Genomic DNA, 18,520 nt, shown 5'->3' on the forward strand with positions numbered 1-18,520 from the left:
CTGAGCAGGTGCGGCATAGAGATCCGTCATTTTTTCACAGATTGGAAATTCTCACCTCTTTACCAGTCAAATCCACCGAGAACTATGCTGTGTTGTGCCAAATAAGAACAAAGAATGCCAAAACAACTGACTGAGTGGGTTCTATTAGCAAAAAAATTTAGATTTTGGCTTCAAAGATGCCGATTATTACCCTGAATATTAGCACAAAGTTGCCAAATGTGATAAAATAAAAAAAATTATTCTATACAAAATATTTTGATAAACACGCACAGCTCTCTTTTAAGACGTATTTAGCTTTAGCACCTCTAAATCCACCCTTACGTAGATCACATAAAACAGCCCTTGCGTTTCAAGACGTTTTACGGGCAAAATGACAGCTGGTACGAAGACATCAGTTCTCTGTTTCCATTTCTGTTCAGGACAGGGTGAGGTGGCACCAAGGCTCTCCGGGTGTTAAGCTGCAACATGTTGGCAATGAAGCCCACACAGAAAATCTGTGAGCGCCTACTGTTCATTTCAGAGATCTGGATGCTTTCCATGGCCTCCGTGAACCGCTGCTTCTCATGCTGAGAACAGACCCACACTGCGCCCATATGGCTCTGCGGCATATGCCATCCTGTTCCATGCCATGCGTGATTACTGATGGACAGAGTAAAGACTGCTTGGCCAAATCTACGTTTAATGTTAGCGATAGCGACCGCTACTTGATAGCTCATGAGACCTAATAGAGTTAGCAGTTATGTTTTCAAATATCAATTTTTACTTTGATGCTTCCCCTAAAATCCCTAAGGAAAATACAAATATATGCCAATTAGTCATTAGTCTGACTGCAGACTTCTGTATCTTGGAAAATCTGAGTGGAGTTTGAGTCCTTTAGTCTTTTATCTGAGAAAAAAAAATCCGAAAAAAATGACTAATCCCTACGAGAAATAACCGAGACATAAATGGGATCGCATATGTGATTTTCCTGTCCTATGGGACGACTTGAGTAACAAACAAATGTCCAATTAACTTCCTTTAATTGGTTCTAACTTTCAAAGCTGTGAAAAAATAGATTTTTTTTCTATTTGAAACTACACTAGACTCTTTGTCGCTATTGATATTAGAACATAGCACATCAGAGGCATTCATTTTTATGACGCAGATGAAAACACAAGCTCTTCACTAATCTATCCGTGCCTCTGATGTGGGCTGGGCATTTCCAAACGTCCCAGATTGTTTGTGCCGTGCCACGTTGTGCCCAAACGGCTCATCATTTCATTAATTAGCTTGAGCTGCACGGTTGGCAAACGCGGCAGGCACGGCAGCAGCTGTCTGGATTGATTAGAGAAGAGGACCCAGTGCTGCAATTATCTAGATGACTGCAGACAATGGCTGTCTGCTCTAATAAAGATTCGTCTTACGGCCCAGCAGGGTGTTGGAATCAGCAGAGATTCAACACAACAGATGAATTGTGATTCTCTGCCCTATGACATTTGGAGTCAAAGCCAAAATATGAGACCTGCCAGTAAGTGGACACACGATTGCTAGTAGACAGTCCATGAACGTTGTTCTTTTTTATATCCTTTGTAAACTTACACATTCTACACCTATACTATACTCTCTCCACATTCTTACCCTCTTAATATTGTACACTCTATACGTGCCATACCTTGCCTATACGTATATGCACATTCTATACTCTCTATACATTCTATACCATTACATATAAACTAGGGCTGTCACTTTTGTGAAAAAATCATTTTCGATTTTTAATATATAAGTGTTCATTGAATCGATTGTAAAATCGATTTTCCATGTCTAAAAAAGACGTTTCCATTTTCAACGCCAAATAACAGACAAATGTAAAGAGAGCGCCTGAAACACACAAGTCAGCAATCTTATTCATTGTCATTAAGTTCGTGCAGAATAAAAAACAGCAACAGTAGTGCAACATTCTCTAAAAAAATATGCAGAGTGGACTGCTGCCATAAATGAAAAACATTACTGCAGGCTTCAACCGGCTGCTTTTATGATTTAGGCAATTCAAAAATTATTTTAAATAATGATTCGTTTCATTTCCAACAATTGTTCAAAAATAAAACTTTAAATAGACTTACTTGAAGTTGAGAACATGCTGTGTATTTTTTTATTAAACGTAACCGACACTTAGGCGGCACTAGGCAGGCATAATGAAATGCGCAAAAAGACTAGGGCCATTACAAATTATTGGTCAGGAAAACAAGTCGATCAACATTTTAGGGGTCAAGAGCAGAGCGCTTTTCATTCACTATATGTCCATCTGTTGAGAAGACGCACTCCGACCGCACTAATGTCCCAGGGAAACTCGGGTACTTCGTTGCCAGCTGCGTATTCCGTACTGCCAATCTTCCATCACAAAAGCGGGTCGCTGTCAGCTCGCAAGGGTGGCTCCTTGTCATAACTCATCATCTCCTGTAAGGTCACAATTTCGACGCTCTCTCGTGTTGCACAGGTTTATTGACGTTGTTCTCCATTTTCTTTGCAAAACACTAGATGCAGCGATTGAAAGCGTGAAACTATAGGTACGTAAAATTGCTGAGTATTTTCTGTCTAGCTTTCGCACACCTACTGCACTTTCGGAATTCTTTATTTTCTTTTTCTGCTTGTTTGTGAGTTTTGTTACATCTATATTTTTAACTATTTAATTCTTTTAAAATTAATAGTGTACATATTTGGTTAAAATCGATTGCCTATTTTCGTTGTCGAAACTTTTTTTGGTTGGTCCGATCGATTGTGCAATCGATTTTCGAACGAAAAGTGACAGCCCTAATATAAACAGTCTACACTCTTTACCTAGATTCTGTACCTTCTACACATAATATAAACAGCGTATACTCTTCACCTTCTTTACTATCTATACCCTCGTCACTTTTTATATTCTCTATACATTCTAGACAAAGTACAGATTTTACAAACATCCTATATTCCATTCTATACTAATTAAACACTATTTACAAGGTACATATTCTATGCCATCTACACATTCTTGACCCTCGACACATTCTATACTATGTACACATTATGTGCACTCTACACATTCTATACCCCTCTACACATTATATAAAAAAACCTATACACTCTTTACCTTCTATATCTTCCTCACTTTCTATACATACTATGTCATGTACATATTCTATACACATTCTAATTCTGCACTCAATCTATGCCATATACACATTCTATAGTATGTGCACTCTACACATTATATACCCTCACATTCTATATATTATATAAACAGCCTATACTGTTTACCTTCTATACTCTTCTCACTTTCTATACTCTCTATACATACTATACCATGTACATATTCTATACACATTCTAATTCTGCACTCATTCTATGCCATCTACACATTATATAAACAGCCTATACTCTTTACCTTCCATACCCTCCTCACTTTCTATACTCTCTATACGTACTATACAATGTCCATATTATATACACATTCTAATTCTGCACTTATTCTATGCCATCTACACATTCAATACCCTCTACAAATTCTTGATGAGGTTGTTCCAAACCACCACCACTGTATCTGAAAACGTAAAGTGCTCTTTATAAAGAACAATAAAAGAACTGACCAAATCAACTAGAGCACACGTCGTTATAGAAGATTCCGGAATGGCATCCCATTCCCTCTCTGGTTCTCCTTCTCTGGTTCCATTCCAGCTGCCTCTAAGCCTTGCATCACTGGGCAGCGCCAGGCTCAGCATGGGCAATAATTCCACCTCAGCATGTCAGCTTTATTTAGCTGCATAATGCCCTTACAAACCCAACAATACCTCTTTGTTACCCTGCAGGAGAGCATCCTCTATTAGCACTGCCAGCTGCTTTTCCCCTGATTTACAGGCTGTACAGAAAAGCAGGAGGTGAAACAGGAGGAGAGAAGGCAAGGAATAAAAAAATAGAGAAAAACGCCAAACAACATGGGCTAAAGCCATTTGGGGTGTATTTTGCAATGGCATAGTATAAATAGAGGTGTTATTTAACAAAGCTATCAGGCATGGACCTGCTTGAAACCTGTATAACATTAAGTGGATATAATATCATCTTTCAGCAAGTAACTGATTACTTTCAGTGGAATAGGAAATGGATGAATGGGAATCATTCAACGACCCAAGTAGCATAACACAGTTCTGAAAGAACTCTTGTGCTTTCCTGCCCCTCCTTATGCGTACCTGGAACTGGATTTCCTACCACAGCAAACTTGCAGGAACAATCCCAGTTTGACGGCCCTTCTTTTGCCCGTCACACTTGACTTGTTGTTTTGACGTTGTGGCAATAGTGGCAAGGTGGTGTATAAGCACATTACAAATATTTTCATTCGGATAATGTTCCTTGAAGTGCTTTTTACTTAACCGCTGGTGCAAAAAAAATGTGTGTTGGATGGAAAACACTTATGCTTGGTTAGCATGTGCATACACTCACACACCTCACAAGACGACACGCACGTGAATGACCGCATGCATGCACACACAAATACTTTCCCTGCTTTTTCCAAACATCTTATGATTTTTCCTCCCTAATGACTCGCCTTGTGACTTTATTATGAAATATTACAACCATCTCAAGGCAAAGGATATCTCGACATCTTCATGCCAAATTAAACTGGATAATCGGCTTTAAGCACAGCTGATCGTATCTCACATAGCATGACTTAAACTGATAAAACTTTATTAAAGAAAAAGCATGACATAAACCAGGGTCAAGCAACAGTCGAAGAACAAATTGCAAACTATTCCTTTAAGCATTTCTATGTTTCTTTACTCGTCTTATGAAAGGGTTTCAGAGTGATTTTATAGTGTAGATTCTTGTTTACCTCTGTTTCTAAATGGTCTGTTTCCATATAAAAGCATTCGGTCCTACTACTTAAATCCTTTATAGATGCTTACAGAGCATAGTGTCCCATTAAAGACATTGGATTCATTATTCTGTAGTTCCTATGAATGCTTTTTAAAACCATAATGCATAAACAACACAATGGATCATGGTGAGATTGCATTTCAATTGTCTTTTTCCCCTCTACTGACACACAAAACTTTTTAACTGAAGGGGAGAAACAACCCCTAACAAAACATTTATTGTCTGTCTACAATCTTACAATCTTCACGGCTTAGTTTTCAGGTAGTTTAGAGAAAGGAAACTATCATGAAAAAGGGAACTATCATGTTAGTTCAGAACAAACGGAAGCTAAAATGTGGCTGTCTTGAAGGAAGAAAAACATCACTTCTACATGACACCGTTTTAAAAGGCGATGTCCGAGTGTTCACAATAGCCAAGCGTGTCCTTTCATGTACGCAAGGGCTGAATTACAGCTCTGAGACCCTCTTGTTAAACTTAGCTGAGACCGCTCAGATCGGTTTGACACGAGGATAAAGACATGGGATAAGGTTGCAGGGAAATATCAGGTCCTCACAGCACTTTAACTTCTTACACCCTGAAGCTATTTTGGGGATTTTCGCTTGGATTTGGCCTACCCAATTTCAAAAGCATCCCATACCCACATGCAGAGGTTTACATTAGGGTTGCCGCGGTGACAGAATTTTCCCACCGGTTAATCGGCGCGTCACAAAGCCGGTGATCCCGGTTTCACCGTGTGGGAGGGGCTTATAAATGCGCATTCAGATGTGCACATTTTACTTTCACTTTTGAATTACACAACTGTTTAAATGCAGTGCTTGGGTACGCTGCGTTAAATCGCGTATGAATTTGCATGCAATGTGAGTGCAACAGCTGGTTTAATTAAGTGCTTGAGTCAATGTGGGCAGGTAATTCTCACAGAACCTGCCAGTCCCAAGCAGAGCAACCGGCTACTTCTCCATAAAGCGCGGCTTGAATGATGGGTTTATTATTTTTCTTGATGAAAAACACAACAACAAAAATGATCTCGCTTATATTAAACATCATATATGTATATTATAACAAAAACGAGTAAGCACGCGGCTTCTGTCATCATCTGGTCAGTCAGCTCGTCTCGCAAACTCTGACAGAAATAAATGAAATCTGACACCTGCTGCTCTGTGACGTGATGCGCGTTCAGCTCCGCTAAATTCAGACAACAGACACATTCAGTTGTAAGTGTTTGCTCTCTCTAACGAAACTAAATGATTTAATTACACGAAAATATCAAAACGACGGTGAAAGACGGTGTCGCGGTGGGCAAGTGATCTAACCGGTGAGAGGCTGAAGCACCGGTTATCACCGTTTCACCGACTATCGCGGCAAGCCTAGTTTACATACACAAGTTTGGTATCATTTTGCAGGTAACCCTTTGAAATTACATAAAACACTGTTGAAAGTGCTCAACATGGTTGTATGTGATATCAGTCCTCTAATAAACACAAAAATAAATAGGCGCTTTTTGATGTTTTTTTCTAAAGTTTTTATTTGAAAGTATATAACTCTGGCCCTGGGTATCTCAGGTCCCTGCAGACAGTTTTGTTTGATTCCAGCTATTGTCAGCTTACAGAGGAAAAAGGAATTTTTTTTCTATCATAATCTATGCAAAAGTTATTTTACTCCAACTGAAGGGAGGAATAATACGCTTTTTGTATACAATTTCTGCCTAAAAACATTTGAAGTGTCCCCATAACCACATACAGTGGAATAAATGCAATTTCTTTATATCATTTTAAAGAAAACCCTTTGAAGTTACATAAAAAGCTGCTGTTTGTGACAAATTTTGTTATTTATGTTGTTTTTCATATGATGAAACACCAAATTTTATTTTTTATGTTGTAAATACTGTCTCTGATAGTGTATAACTCTGGTTCTGGGTGCTCTAGCAGACTGCAGACAGTTCTGGTTGTTAGCAGCAGCAGACAGTAAACACCCAAAAAAAGAATGAACTCTTTATCATGTCGCATTCAAAAGTTATTCTCATTTTACTAAAGGGTGTGAAAATACATTTTTCATTTAAATATTAATTTTTTGTTTTGCACATATAATAAATAGCAAGGGATTAATTATGCACACAACCAAAGAAAATGCTGTGGATGGACTCATTGTTTAGAGTAGGACCTAAGATAAAAGATGGTGTATCATTTGTGGCTATCTGTGCTATCTGAGGCAGTCCACACTCAAGTTTCACATATGTTTACAAAAGACCATTTTTTACCTTATTATTAATTCGATGATTGTTGGATATGTGATAATAATAGAACAAAAATAATGATTTAGCCTTATTCCTGAGAGTGAGAGCTTTCATTTGATATAAGACTTGCCCATGTTTGTCATTTTTGAAAAATATGAAATATGTAAATATTAAATGATATAATAAAATATTGGGGGGGTGATAGTGTAAATTAAGTGTAAATAACTTTCTTACAGTAAAAGATGTGTCAAAGTGATGCATATCTGCAGAAAGTAGAGACTCTTCAAACAGTATCTCATATATGTTACTGGGGTCAATGACGGAGCATCAAAGATTAAAATAATCTTTTATATTAAGTCAAAATACGAAATTCTGGACCCGGGACAGGGTCCTCAGGGTTGAAGAGGTTAAGCACCTTCAATCATGTAAAAGCAGAGCGAAACACAATGCGGGGGGAGATGAGCATAGTGGCTGTCAGTTTTTTAAAACTTCCCAATCTGGACAAAAAATACAATACACATTCACAACAACGGAATCGCATATAGATCAGACCGTCTACGGCCTTGTTTTCTTTCTCTTTAAATGAAACATGGCGTCTTCTCTGACCAAGATCTATGATGTTAAACACGTATGAGCCCAGACTGACCCATCTGGACTATAAACAGTACAGTGGCGAAGTAATAAAAGGCAGTCTGAAAGGGTGAGGAAGGTTTTGGAGGCATGCCAGTAAAACTAATGGAGACAGGCCCCATGTCTTGACCTCCAGCTCTGCTCAGGGGGACCCGCTCAAACATGCATGTCTCCTCTAATTTCCTGCTACAGCTCTTTTACACACACATACATACACACAAGCACACACGCACACACAATATACTGACTTACTACAGTCAACACAGTGAAAAGAGCCATTCAGAATGTGGTTGAAGAGCTAGTTTATTTCAGCATGCACCACAGGCTACATATTTGTTCATATTTTGGTACTGGTGGCCTAATGTGACGAGAATTCCAAAAATGAGTCACACCCAGAACTAGCAATACCTATATTAACACCCACACAAACAGACAATAACGTTATATGCAACGGGCAACCTTCCTCTATCGTAAAGCCACATGGAAGTGACTTAAATGGCAATTCAATGACTAGAAGAAGTCCAAAAGTGAGCCCATCCCAATTGACACAGACATAAATGTGTTTACAGCCTGGTACAAAAAGTGTTTTTGGTCTATATGGCTAATTTTGCCCTTTTTTTGTAACTCATCCGTTTAAATTTATTAAGCCTTAAAGTTCATCTTAAATAAGGGCGTGGCCACTTGAGTGATGGGTGAACTGCCACTGCTGTCACTAGAATCGAGCAAGGCGAGCATGGTTTCAGGAACCAGCCACTTTAGCTTTACCCATGTCCAGCCTCTTTACCCATTTTCGGTTATCTGCAAGTGATGCGTGGTGACACGATGCCAATATGGCGACGACAGGCCCCCGCCAACTACTGGCTTCAAAAAAGCTCTTCACAAACATTTTGATGATGTCACGGACACTCATCCATATTTGTTATAGCCTATGATTATGTGTTTATGCTAGTCATGCTGTAATTTCACCTTTTAAATTTGGATAGATTTTGATTGGCTGTCAATGTTAAATCATTCACCTACATTGCTTTGAAAATGATCACAACAATATTGTTCCACTGTATCTTTATCATTATAGTTCTGGTGTGGACTCCACTATTTTCTTACATTTAGAACATAAAACTTTATCTTTATAGATGTCATTACTTTAGGCGTAGCTCTAAATGCAAGAGGTTTGTTTTGTGCTTTTATCTCAATCAATTTTAAATGTAGCCTTTCAGGAAGAAGTCCATCTCTGTTTGAAGTAAGAACTGTGCCATAAGCAACCAAAAGACTCATCCCCGTAAGAACAGGGAGCAGGCACTGTAAAGCTGGTTTAAATGGGAGACCCAGGTGCTTCATTCTTGCTGAAAAACAATTGGGACATACTAATGTTCTCACTGTGTCTGGTTGAAATTCATGGTGTTAGTGAAAGAAAATCCATAGCCTCGGGAAGATAATAAAGCGTCTCAGCTGCCCATGTAGATGTTTGCCAAAGCTGGGCCTCCTGTGCTCTGTGACATGTTTCCAATTTATTGCCAATCACACTTCAAGAAAAGATCTCGGATACCTAAATTCAACCCCCACTTCAAATCTACAGGGGTTCATACCAGAGCTGAATGTATTTATCTAGGATATCATGCCTAGAGGAAAACCTTATTGCTCTTTTATATCTCAAGAGACGTCCTGGAGTTCTTAGTTAGGTTTTATTGATGCATCAACAAGCTTCAGCCAAAAACTCCTTAGGGTGAAAATATAAATAGACACAAACGAGACACCTGTTAAAAAGCGAACAAATCTACAAAAAATGTAGCTTTCATCCTGGGAAAATATGATGATAGATTCCAAAGTGAAATCATACTGAATAGAGCCTTTGCAATTTACATATATTCCAATTCCTGTCCAGGAAAAACAATTGAAAAAGTTGTGACTTTCATTTCCTATGGGTTGGGGGTCACAAGGGAATAATTGTAGTTGTGATGAATATGACAAGACATGATGTATAAACTTGTGTATAAACTAGCTGGGCTAATTCTATACCTGCCTGTCTTCTCCACACCCATTTCAATCCAGGCCCTCTTTGCCCCCTCACACATACGTAGGGGAGGCCGCCAGGTCTACCTCTAAATGGCTCTTCATAGTCAAGATCCACTCCTGGGACCCTCTTATCCGGTTTCTCCCCAGCGAGGTAACACATCAGTGGGGTTCAGAGTCCCACTCTTCCGTTGCTCTCCAGCGTGGTGCTAAAATAACAGGCACTCTGGCTCTGAATGGGGCCATTTGAGAGGAGGCTGTTAAGAGGCTATCCTGAGCTCAGCGCAAGAGAGAACAGATGCCTGTTTGATTAATAGAGGACCACACAGACTGGGATTTCAATTTTTTTCCTTTCCTTCTCTTTCCAACGACAAGAGGATCATGCCGAGCTGTATTTGCAAGTGTCTTAGCATAGCTTGAAACGATTAATGACCGTCTGAATGTAAAATGCAAGATCTTAGCGCAACATCTTTCACTGAAGAGCATCCCTCTGTGGTTTGCTACCATGTGCTTATTTCAGGGCTAATTAGCTTAACCTCACAAAGCGTCTCAGAGCTGCAGGACTTCAGTGTGATGAATGCAGATGGAAAAATGCGCCTGCAGAGTTACTTATATGCACAGAAGAGCATGTTTGTATATGCGGTAACTTGCGGGTAAAAACAAATGTAAACTTGCCTGAAAAAGAGCAACTCAAGCAATTAAAGACCTGCACAATGTGAATGATACTTTACCGCAATCTAGGGATGGGCATAATTAATCGACGATCGATAATTGATTGTTAAGAATTTCGTCGATCACGTTAATTTGTTATCAATTAATTGAATGCATTTTTTTTTATATAACTCCTGTTTCACAAATACTCCGTATGCAGTGCGTTTGCGTATGTGTGCGGCGAATCCGTCAAGCACCCGTTGCAGTGCGCTGCTAACCGCTTATTCTGCATATAAAACGTTCATGTGATTGACACTTTCTGTGAACACTTTTCCGCATAAACAATAGAACAAAGCATCATTTTTTTTCCACAAAACAATATATGTTAGATATTATTTGACAGACTAGTAAATGTGGATTAAGGATGTTTAAAATCTCTAGCCTGGTGGTCAGGATCTGAATGGATCAAATCAGCAGTTTTGCAATGCTTTATTTATCTCCACATATATCATAAATAAAAATAAGCAGAGTAACTTTGCAAGTCTAGCCTTCCACATTATATATTTCCTACTATGTATGTATATGATTTCCAAATAATAAACGAGAGTATTCAACGACAAAAAGCGTCTGATATGGAAATTAATCCTCACAATATTATTATTACTCAAAACTTTATGACAAAAATAAGCAACTGTATTCATACAGTTATTCAAAGACGCACACATTATTCCGCATATATTTGAATATTATACAAACGTATTCATATAACGGCACGTTTCATATGGCAAATAAATATCCTCACATTAACATAACAGCATAATGAAATGAATAAACAGACAATGAAACAGGATTGAAATATAAATTGTATTATTATTACCGGAAAAAAGCAATATTGCTAAAATAATCTCTGAGGTAAATGCGTCAAAAACGCTGTTACCCGCACAATAAGTCTAAATGAGCAATTAAAGTGAAAAAAGCATTATTAGGCAATGTCTCAAAACTTTATATGACAAAAATATATTTAAAAGAAATGTATACTTACAGTTATTCAAAGATGCACATATTATTCCATATTACTCCCGTTTATGAGCACGTTTGTCTCTGGCCTCGCTCTGTTATGTAATAGATTGACAGGTGCGCATCTCCGTCTTTCAAACATATATCATTTTGTAATTACTACCTTAGGAAAATTAGCCATGATTTTATCATTGTGAAAATGTTTTTTTTTTCAGATTAAAACGATTTGTATTTCCGCAATTTTACTACAAATACCATGGTTATGGTATATTGTGGAGTTGGAGATCATAGTAAATTTGTGTCTACTGTTGTTTTACAACAAATAAAAACTAAAAGACTATGTTAGTATAATTAAACAATGGTGAATGGGGCTCACAAAACGCACGCTGTTTCACACATACTCTGTATGCGGAATAAGCCAAGTTAGCGCTGAGGTACCTGTGCATCCCGGTCAGTCTCCTCGGAGCGGCTGTTTTCGGCGGCGGCTGGACTGACGGTCACCATGGGTTGCGGTCGCGTCTGACCCCAAAACATGCTTTTATTTCTCAAAAAAAAATCAGTAGACTGGTGCAGAAGTTTTATGCGAGTTACTTAAGTTAGTTATTTTTCACGAGGCTTTAAGTAGCCTAATTTGTTATAGCCTAATGTTAGGAAGGCTAATATCTTGCACTTTCTTCTGGCTTGAATAATTTTGAGTTACATTTTGACAAAACCTTTCAGATCTAAGTATTATGTTTTTTGTTTAATTTAATGTTGAACATGAATCTGTTTTTTTTATTTATTTTGGAACTAATGAGGTCTCTGTTTAATAATGCTGGCTCGCAGCTGCAGGTTCCGCTGCTTTAGAGCACCGCACATGCACGCAAATATATGTTTGAAACATAGTTTAACTGTCTTCCACAAGTTGATCTTGTAATAAAGGTCTCATCGAGGAAAAACACGCTGTATATTTGTATTCATTGCATTTTTTAAGTATAAAAGTTAAATAACAAATTTTATTATAAAAATATTAATGATTAATCGATAGTCGATCGTTAATTCTCCTGACGATCGACAAAGAAAACTTAATCGAATGCCCATCCCTACCGCAATCGCATCCAAAAAATCCTTTGAACTTGAACGACAAATTGCATCGACTTCATATTGTTCCTGGCCATGGAATTCTGTTAATTTAACATTCTTCCTGTGCTTGGCCGCAGGATTCCGGTTTTAAATGATCCTTCTGAACCGATTCCCGAAATGCCCAATCCATTACAAGCGTGTTTGCAATATCCATCTAGTCTAGTGAATCGTCTCTGCCAGCAACTGAACATTATCCAAGCTTCATGTTTGGCCACAATCAACCACCATCTGGCTTTGCTAGCGAGCATAACAACGTTCTCCGCGAACAGCATTGACTTCAAACGCAGGATACAATGAAACAAAATGCTAAAGATCTCATCCTGGCATCTTATCTTCTTCAAGCTCCCAATGAAGAACCATGCATACATATTTGATATTCACAGCCTATTCTAGACCTCCCGATAAACAGACAGTCTCGCTGAAAAGGCACCTACCCTGCAGCTAAACTGATGGTTATCCCATGTCTAGTGGAAACGATCACAGTGGGGATAGTTAAAAGAGCTCCAGCAATCAACTCTTGAAAGCAACCGGTCATTAGCTGGCCCACGAGTGCTAAAATTACCCCACGAAAACACAGGCAGACTTTTAAGGAGGCCTGACCTCAACTTTACAAGCTGCTCTCCACACTGTAGGGCTACTAGATCATCTCAAGAGTGCTGCTCCATCACCATATGGTCTCAGGGCAGCCATGATACAGGTTAGAATGGTTTTAACAGGCTTACACTGGCAGCCCAGGGTAGCTTACTGTTAGGTGGAAGTCTTTTACTCTTTAAGCCGTTCCAACTGAGAAATAACAGCTTTCCTTTATAGAGGGTGATGCTGTGAAGGCTGATCTTTGGCTTTCTATGAAACATAAGCATCAGTCCTATTAAGAAAAGATCTGTTCACTTCACAAAAAGTTATGCAGCCTTCTACAGAATTGGAACACCTCATTCGCATACCAAAGAGATGTACTCACAGCAACTTGCATGTTCATTAAAACTAATATTTGTTTAAATTAATGTTTTTATCTACTGATGCTACCATAATATATATATATATATATATATATATATATATATATATATATATATATATATATATATATATATATATATATATATATATATATATATATATATATATATATAAAATAGGGATGCACCGAAATATTGGCCTATATTGTAAAAATATATTAAATTCGGTAGATTTCATTCCAAAGTGCGAATTAAAAAAATCTGAAAAGTTTGCAGATCTGGTTGTGCCAATTACTGCTGCTTTACACTGATTCCTTTGATCTAAGGTTCTCAGCCAGGTTGTTTTTGTTGTATGCATCAGTATTTTAAAGGTTAGGTTACGTCTCATCAATTATGAGCCGACCGCTGCCAAAAGAATCTTTACAAATTAAAGCTACTGCAATATCAATACTTCATGCATGGTCAGCTTAAATGCACTGCAACTGATATAGCATTTCAGCAAATGGCCAGATGTCAACAAAATCAATACAGTCGTTCAACCAAATTGGTATGAAACGAAAATGGAAACGGAACACGCTGAGATGTGATATTATTTTCAAAAACGCATTAGAAAAAACAACCCATGCCAGTTAATAGTTAGTTACAGCCCAGGTAGTATAGCACGGGCCTGCTTGCCTCTTCGCATAAAGGGAAAACACAACGGAATCATAAAGTAAACTTCATAAATATTAAAGGAAATTATAATAATTTATGAAACAGGTTGGCCGACAGGGTGTGTTTTTCTGTTTGTGCAGAGCAAAACAGCGGGAGGAGGGAAAGAGGAAGATAGCTTTAGTAATTGCTTTTCTACCCCTGAAGCAGCTTCCCGGCTTTTATCAAAAAGGCAATCTTTGTCAGTAATGGCTCAATTAATAATTAAGCACATGTTTTATCTCTTCCATGTTCTGGCTATTTATTTTCATCTTTCTGACAGGCAGAACTACACAAACAGGGTTAGCGCTATCAATAAAGAAGAACATTCATAACCCTCGCTTTCCTGAAATGAAAGCAAAATGCACGCGCCAGCCAGCCGATACAACAAATGGTCATGCGCTTCGAAATGGCGGGGAAAATAATAAAGGTTGAAGATTATAAAGAGATATGAATGCCATTCTTCCATTTCAGCTGAAGCTGCAGTTCTGTTTCAAAGCCAAGTGGGAGCAGACGACATTTATGAAACCATCAAATATTTCCCTCGTTGCAAATATCGAAATTGAATATATACAAAAAGCTTAGAGAGTGTGTATGTGTGCCGACATAGCTGAACAAGAAGAAGAAAGCAAACAAGCACAAACAATCACCTTAACCAAAGACAATGACATACTCCATTTATTCCTTTCTAACTACCAGCCGCTCGGACAAAACGACCAGCCGCTCGGACAAAACAATCATAGAAAATGAGAATGTTTGCACACTGCAGCAACTAGCTTGGCTTTATCAAACAAACACAGATCTAATTCCACCCATACAGGCCACAGACTCTAAGATTTAATATTAGCTGCTAATCTGGAAAATCACCCCCCGCCACCCGTCCATACGCTCTCACCATCAGCCGCCCAGGACCGACCCTGACTCCTCTTTCTCTCTGCATCCACAATCCAACAGCTGCAAAGCTGATTAGCTGGTCAAGGGGTCAACCTCTATTCATTATTTAATGGGCAAGAGGCCACAAACACTGCAGAGCTAAGGTTAGCAATACATCAGCATTAACCTCAGTGGACTAGAAGAGCCCCATACAAACACTCTTCCATTCACCGTCTCTTCCCCCTAATCCCTTGACCCCTGCTGGCCTCCGCTCATTTTTTTCTCCTGTGCGGGAGGAGAGAGCAGCTAGTGCATTTCACATTCTGAAGGGCTGAAGAGGGAGGGCGTGTGCAAAGGGGGTTTCTCCGCCGAGGCGGAGCAGGGAGCAGACTTTTATTGACACGCAGCAAATAGCGGGTAGGAACAAAGGCCTCTCAACGGCTATTGAATCGTGGGCCTGCAGACAGAGTGCTTGATTAGCGATTCGACACGGAGACCCTGAGCCGTGTAGCATATAATGAGTGCTTAGAGAACGACCCTGCGGCTCCCCAGGGATGGCGAGGAGGCGGGGGGATTGAGCATCCATCCTCTGTGGAATTAAATCGGTCAAATCCTATCAAGAAAACGCAAAAACCTGCGATGGCCAGACTTAGCTCTTAATTTTGAATTGGTTACATAAGCTGTATGGACTGTAAATATTATTCATAACTGATTGGACATGTAAATTTGCTTTGGTCCGTTGGCACACTGACTGATTTTAGTTACGGTGGATTAAGAGCGAAAACCGTGCGTTATCAATTTGATCTTGTACGGTCGTGGCGATGGCTGTGACCCCCCTCCTTTTTTGTTGCCGTCTCACTCTCTTTCTTCCTTTGTTCTACAGTTTTAATCCAGTATGTGTGGGCCGGTAAGTTTAATGGAAACAATTTATTAAGTCCGGCTTAAAATGCCATCTGCTGTTAAGCCTTCCAAAGCCGCTAAGCTCCCAGTTTGGCCCGGAGCTGCCGGTGCCTCGCGCGTACAGTAATACGCTGTTTAAAATGAGCACAACGGGTCAAAATTAATCAGGATTAGCAAACCAGAAATCCACTTCACAAATGGCTTTTCACTGCAATCTTCCTTCCTTATCCCAGCATGCCCAAGGTTCGCATGGCAGACCTCACACGCAAAATGGGTGCGTCACTGATTCACTAATGGGTAAAATAAGAGACCAACACCCTCCCAACTACGTTTAAACCTTCTAACCTTATTGTGCTGCCAGCAGATGCCATAAACTGCTCTAGGATCAACAATTACCTTATATAGCTCTGCACTCCAGCTATGCAAATGTAATAAAAAGTAATACACCAAACATGTTTTATACATGATTGTAAGATATATAAGCAGACAGGCTAGGTTGCTAGGCAGTTGATTGTTGGCGTAAATCAAAAGAGCCCACCCCCAAGTCTTTATTATTGCTCTCCCTAATTGTGTTGCTTGCTTATTCACAAACACTAGGGACCTTGATTTTGTCTGGTTGCCTTCCTATAAAAGCTGTATTAAATCGGATAGAATAATCTTATGTCAAATTAAGTGAAACTATTGTGTCCAGATCTGAAAACAAAATTCACAATGCTTCCACACATGGCACTGCTAGGTGGAGACCAAGCCCATTCCAACTTAAGAAAAGCATGAAAATTATATAAACATGAATAAAGGTAAAACTAAACATACGGTAAGCCGATACAAGATTCGTATGTCACCACAGTACTTGACTGACTGCACAAAAATCAATCAAATCAAGCACTGGTGCGCATCAAAGCCGTTTGGAGAAACAAAGGCACATGCATATTTGCGTAAGCAGCACCACATGCGTGGTGAGGTATTTCCCTGTAATGCAATTCTCCAATGTAAGGCCCGAGCCAAGCGAGTGATCGCTCTGCCAGAAGTTCTCCAGGGCAGACCAATTTGGGGATCAGAGCCGAGCGAGTTTAGATTGGTCTCAGCGGACGTATCGTAATGGGACACATATGCCACTATGCCCCCAAATCTAGAATAACTGCCCAAAGGAATGCTGTATTCCATGGAAAAAGGACCGGAGAACCCGCATATAACAACGACAACAGAGGTAATGATACAGACGTCGGCTCGCTGACTGCTTTTGAAGCTATTGCAAGAAGAGAGATTATAGCAACTGGAATAGCAAGTTAAAGGGCATGTGTGCCACTGGGAATTTAAAAATATACTCAACAACTTTAACTTGAGGCCGAAATCTTATGATTCTTCTTCTGAAATAACAAGCCAAATGCTTCCACCTATAAGAGACGTATATGCCAAACTGTAGTCCGAACTCCAACTACACTGAAACTTCAAAAATAACAATGCAAAACCTATAATCTACATAAACTGGGCATCAACAAGTTAGCATGATAATGTTTACTCCCTGCAGTCTTAAATAACTTAATCCACATATTCCCACTTTCGGTTTTTTGAATCCTAATCTGGCACTTCCCTGTCGCTTTCTGCATCATCCGTGTGATCCCCATGGAGCGTGGGAATGGGATTTACTTGGAAGTGTAATTCTGCAGCGTTAATCCTAGAGCTGCATGGTTGTGTGACACACATTAGCAGGATTTTGAGTTAGTCTCAGCATCAACACTAACCCAGATTAGGGGGTAGGTAATGGCAACAACAACCACTGACATAAGCAGTGTTTGAATCATGGGCTCTGATCTACTTTTACACATGTCATTTGGTGCTGTTTAGAAGTCATTTCCAGCTATGCTTAAAAAGGCTTTAATTTGAACCTAGACACTGGTCACAAGTGTTACTCTTCCTCTGAGCATGATGTGTCTTCTCCCACTTCCTCTTATCTGTTTTTATAAAAGCGGGCAGAGGTTTTCATGCTGGGCATCAGAACTGTGGTGTTAAACCAGACAGCTTCTCTGTGCTGTGCAACAAACAGAATACATTTCACAACTTAGTTCCTCTACAAAGTCTGGACATCAACTAACGTAAAACTTCAAGGGCCACCGCCTTCCTGTTTTGAGCTAAACTTGGAAACACATTAAAAGGGTGTCTGATCTGCATTAATATCAAACAGTTTGAAAGAAAATTGAAAACGAAAGGACAAATATTTGCACTATTTCTACATAATATTTGAAGGGGGTTTGCATAGAAGAGTTACATGCTGGGATTTTGCTAGCTGTCATATACCAGTCTAGAGATGTAAAACCCAACCAACCAACCAACATGTAACAACTTATTACTTTTGAGAATGATCACCCTGGACTACCCAAATTCATAACCACAAATGCTGCACCCAAATTTACCACAAGTTCCTTTCTTCTACATTCTACACCCATATAAAACAAAAGCAATTTTTGTTAGCACTATGTGTCTACCCTTTAACATTCACCAAAAAAATGAGAAAAGCAGTACCATAGCTGCAAGAAAAACATTACAGTAAATGGAGCAC

General features: G+C 39.2%; 1 protein-coding gene across 10 annotated transcripts in view; it reads right to left on the reverse strand.

Moving 5' to 3' along the window:
- Positions 1–18,520, reverse strand: part of fbrsl1 (fibrosin-like 1) — a 409,906-nt gene that overhangs the window by 23,566 nt on the left and 367,820 nt on the right. The gene's annotated exons all lie outside the window — the stretch shown is intronic.

Source organism: Paramisgurnus dabryanus, chromosome 5, assembly GCF_030506205.2.
Source record: "Paramisgurnus dabryanus chromosome 5, PD_genome_1.1, whole genome shotgun sequence".
Taxonomy (NCBI): Eukaryota; Metazoa; Chordata; class Actinopteri; order Cypriniformes; family Cobitidae; genus Paramisgurnus; species Paramisgurnus dabryanus.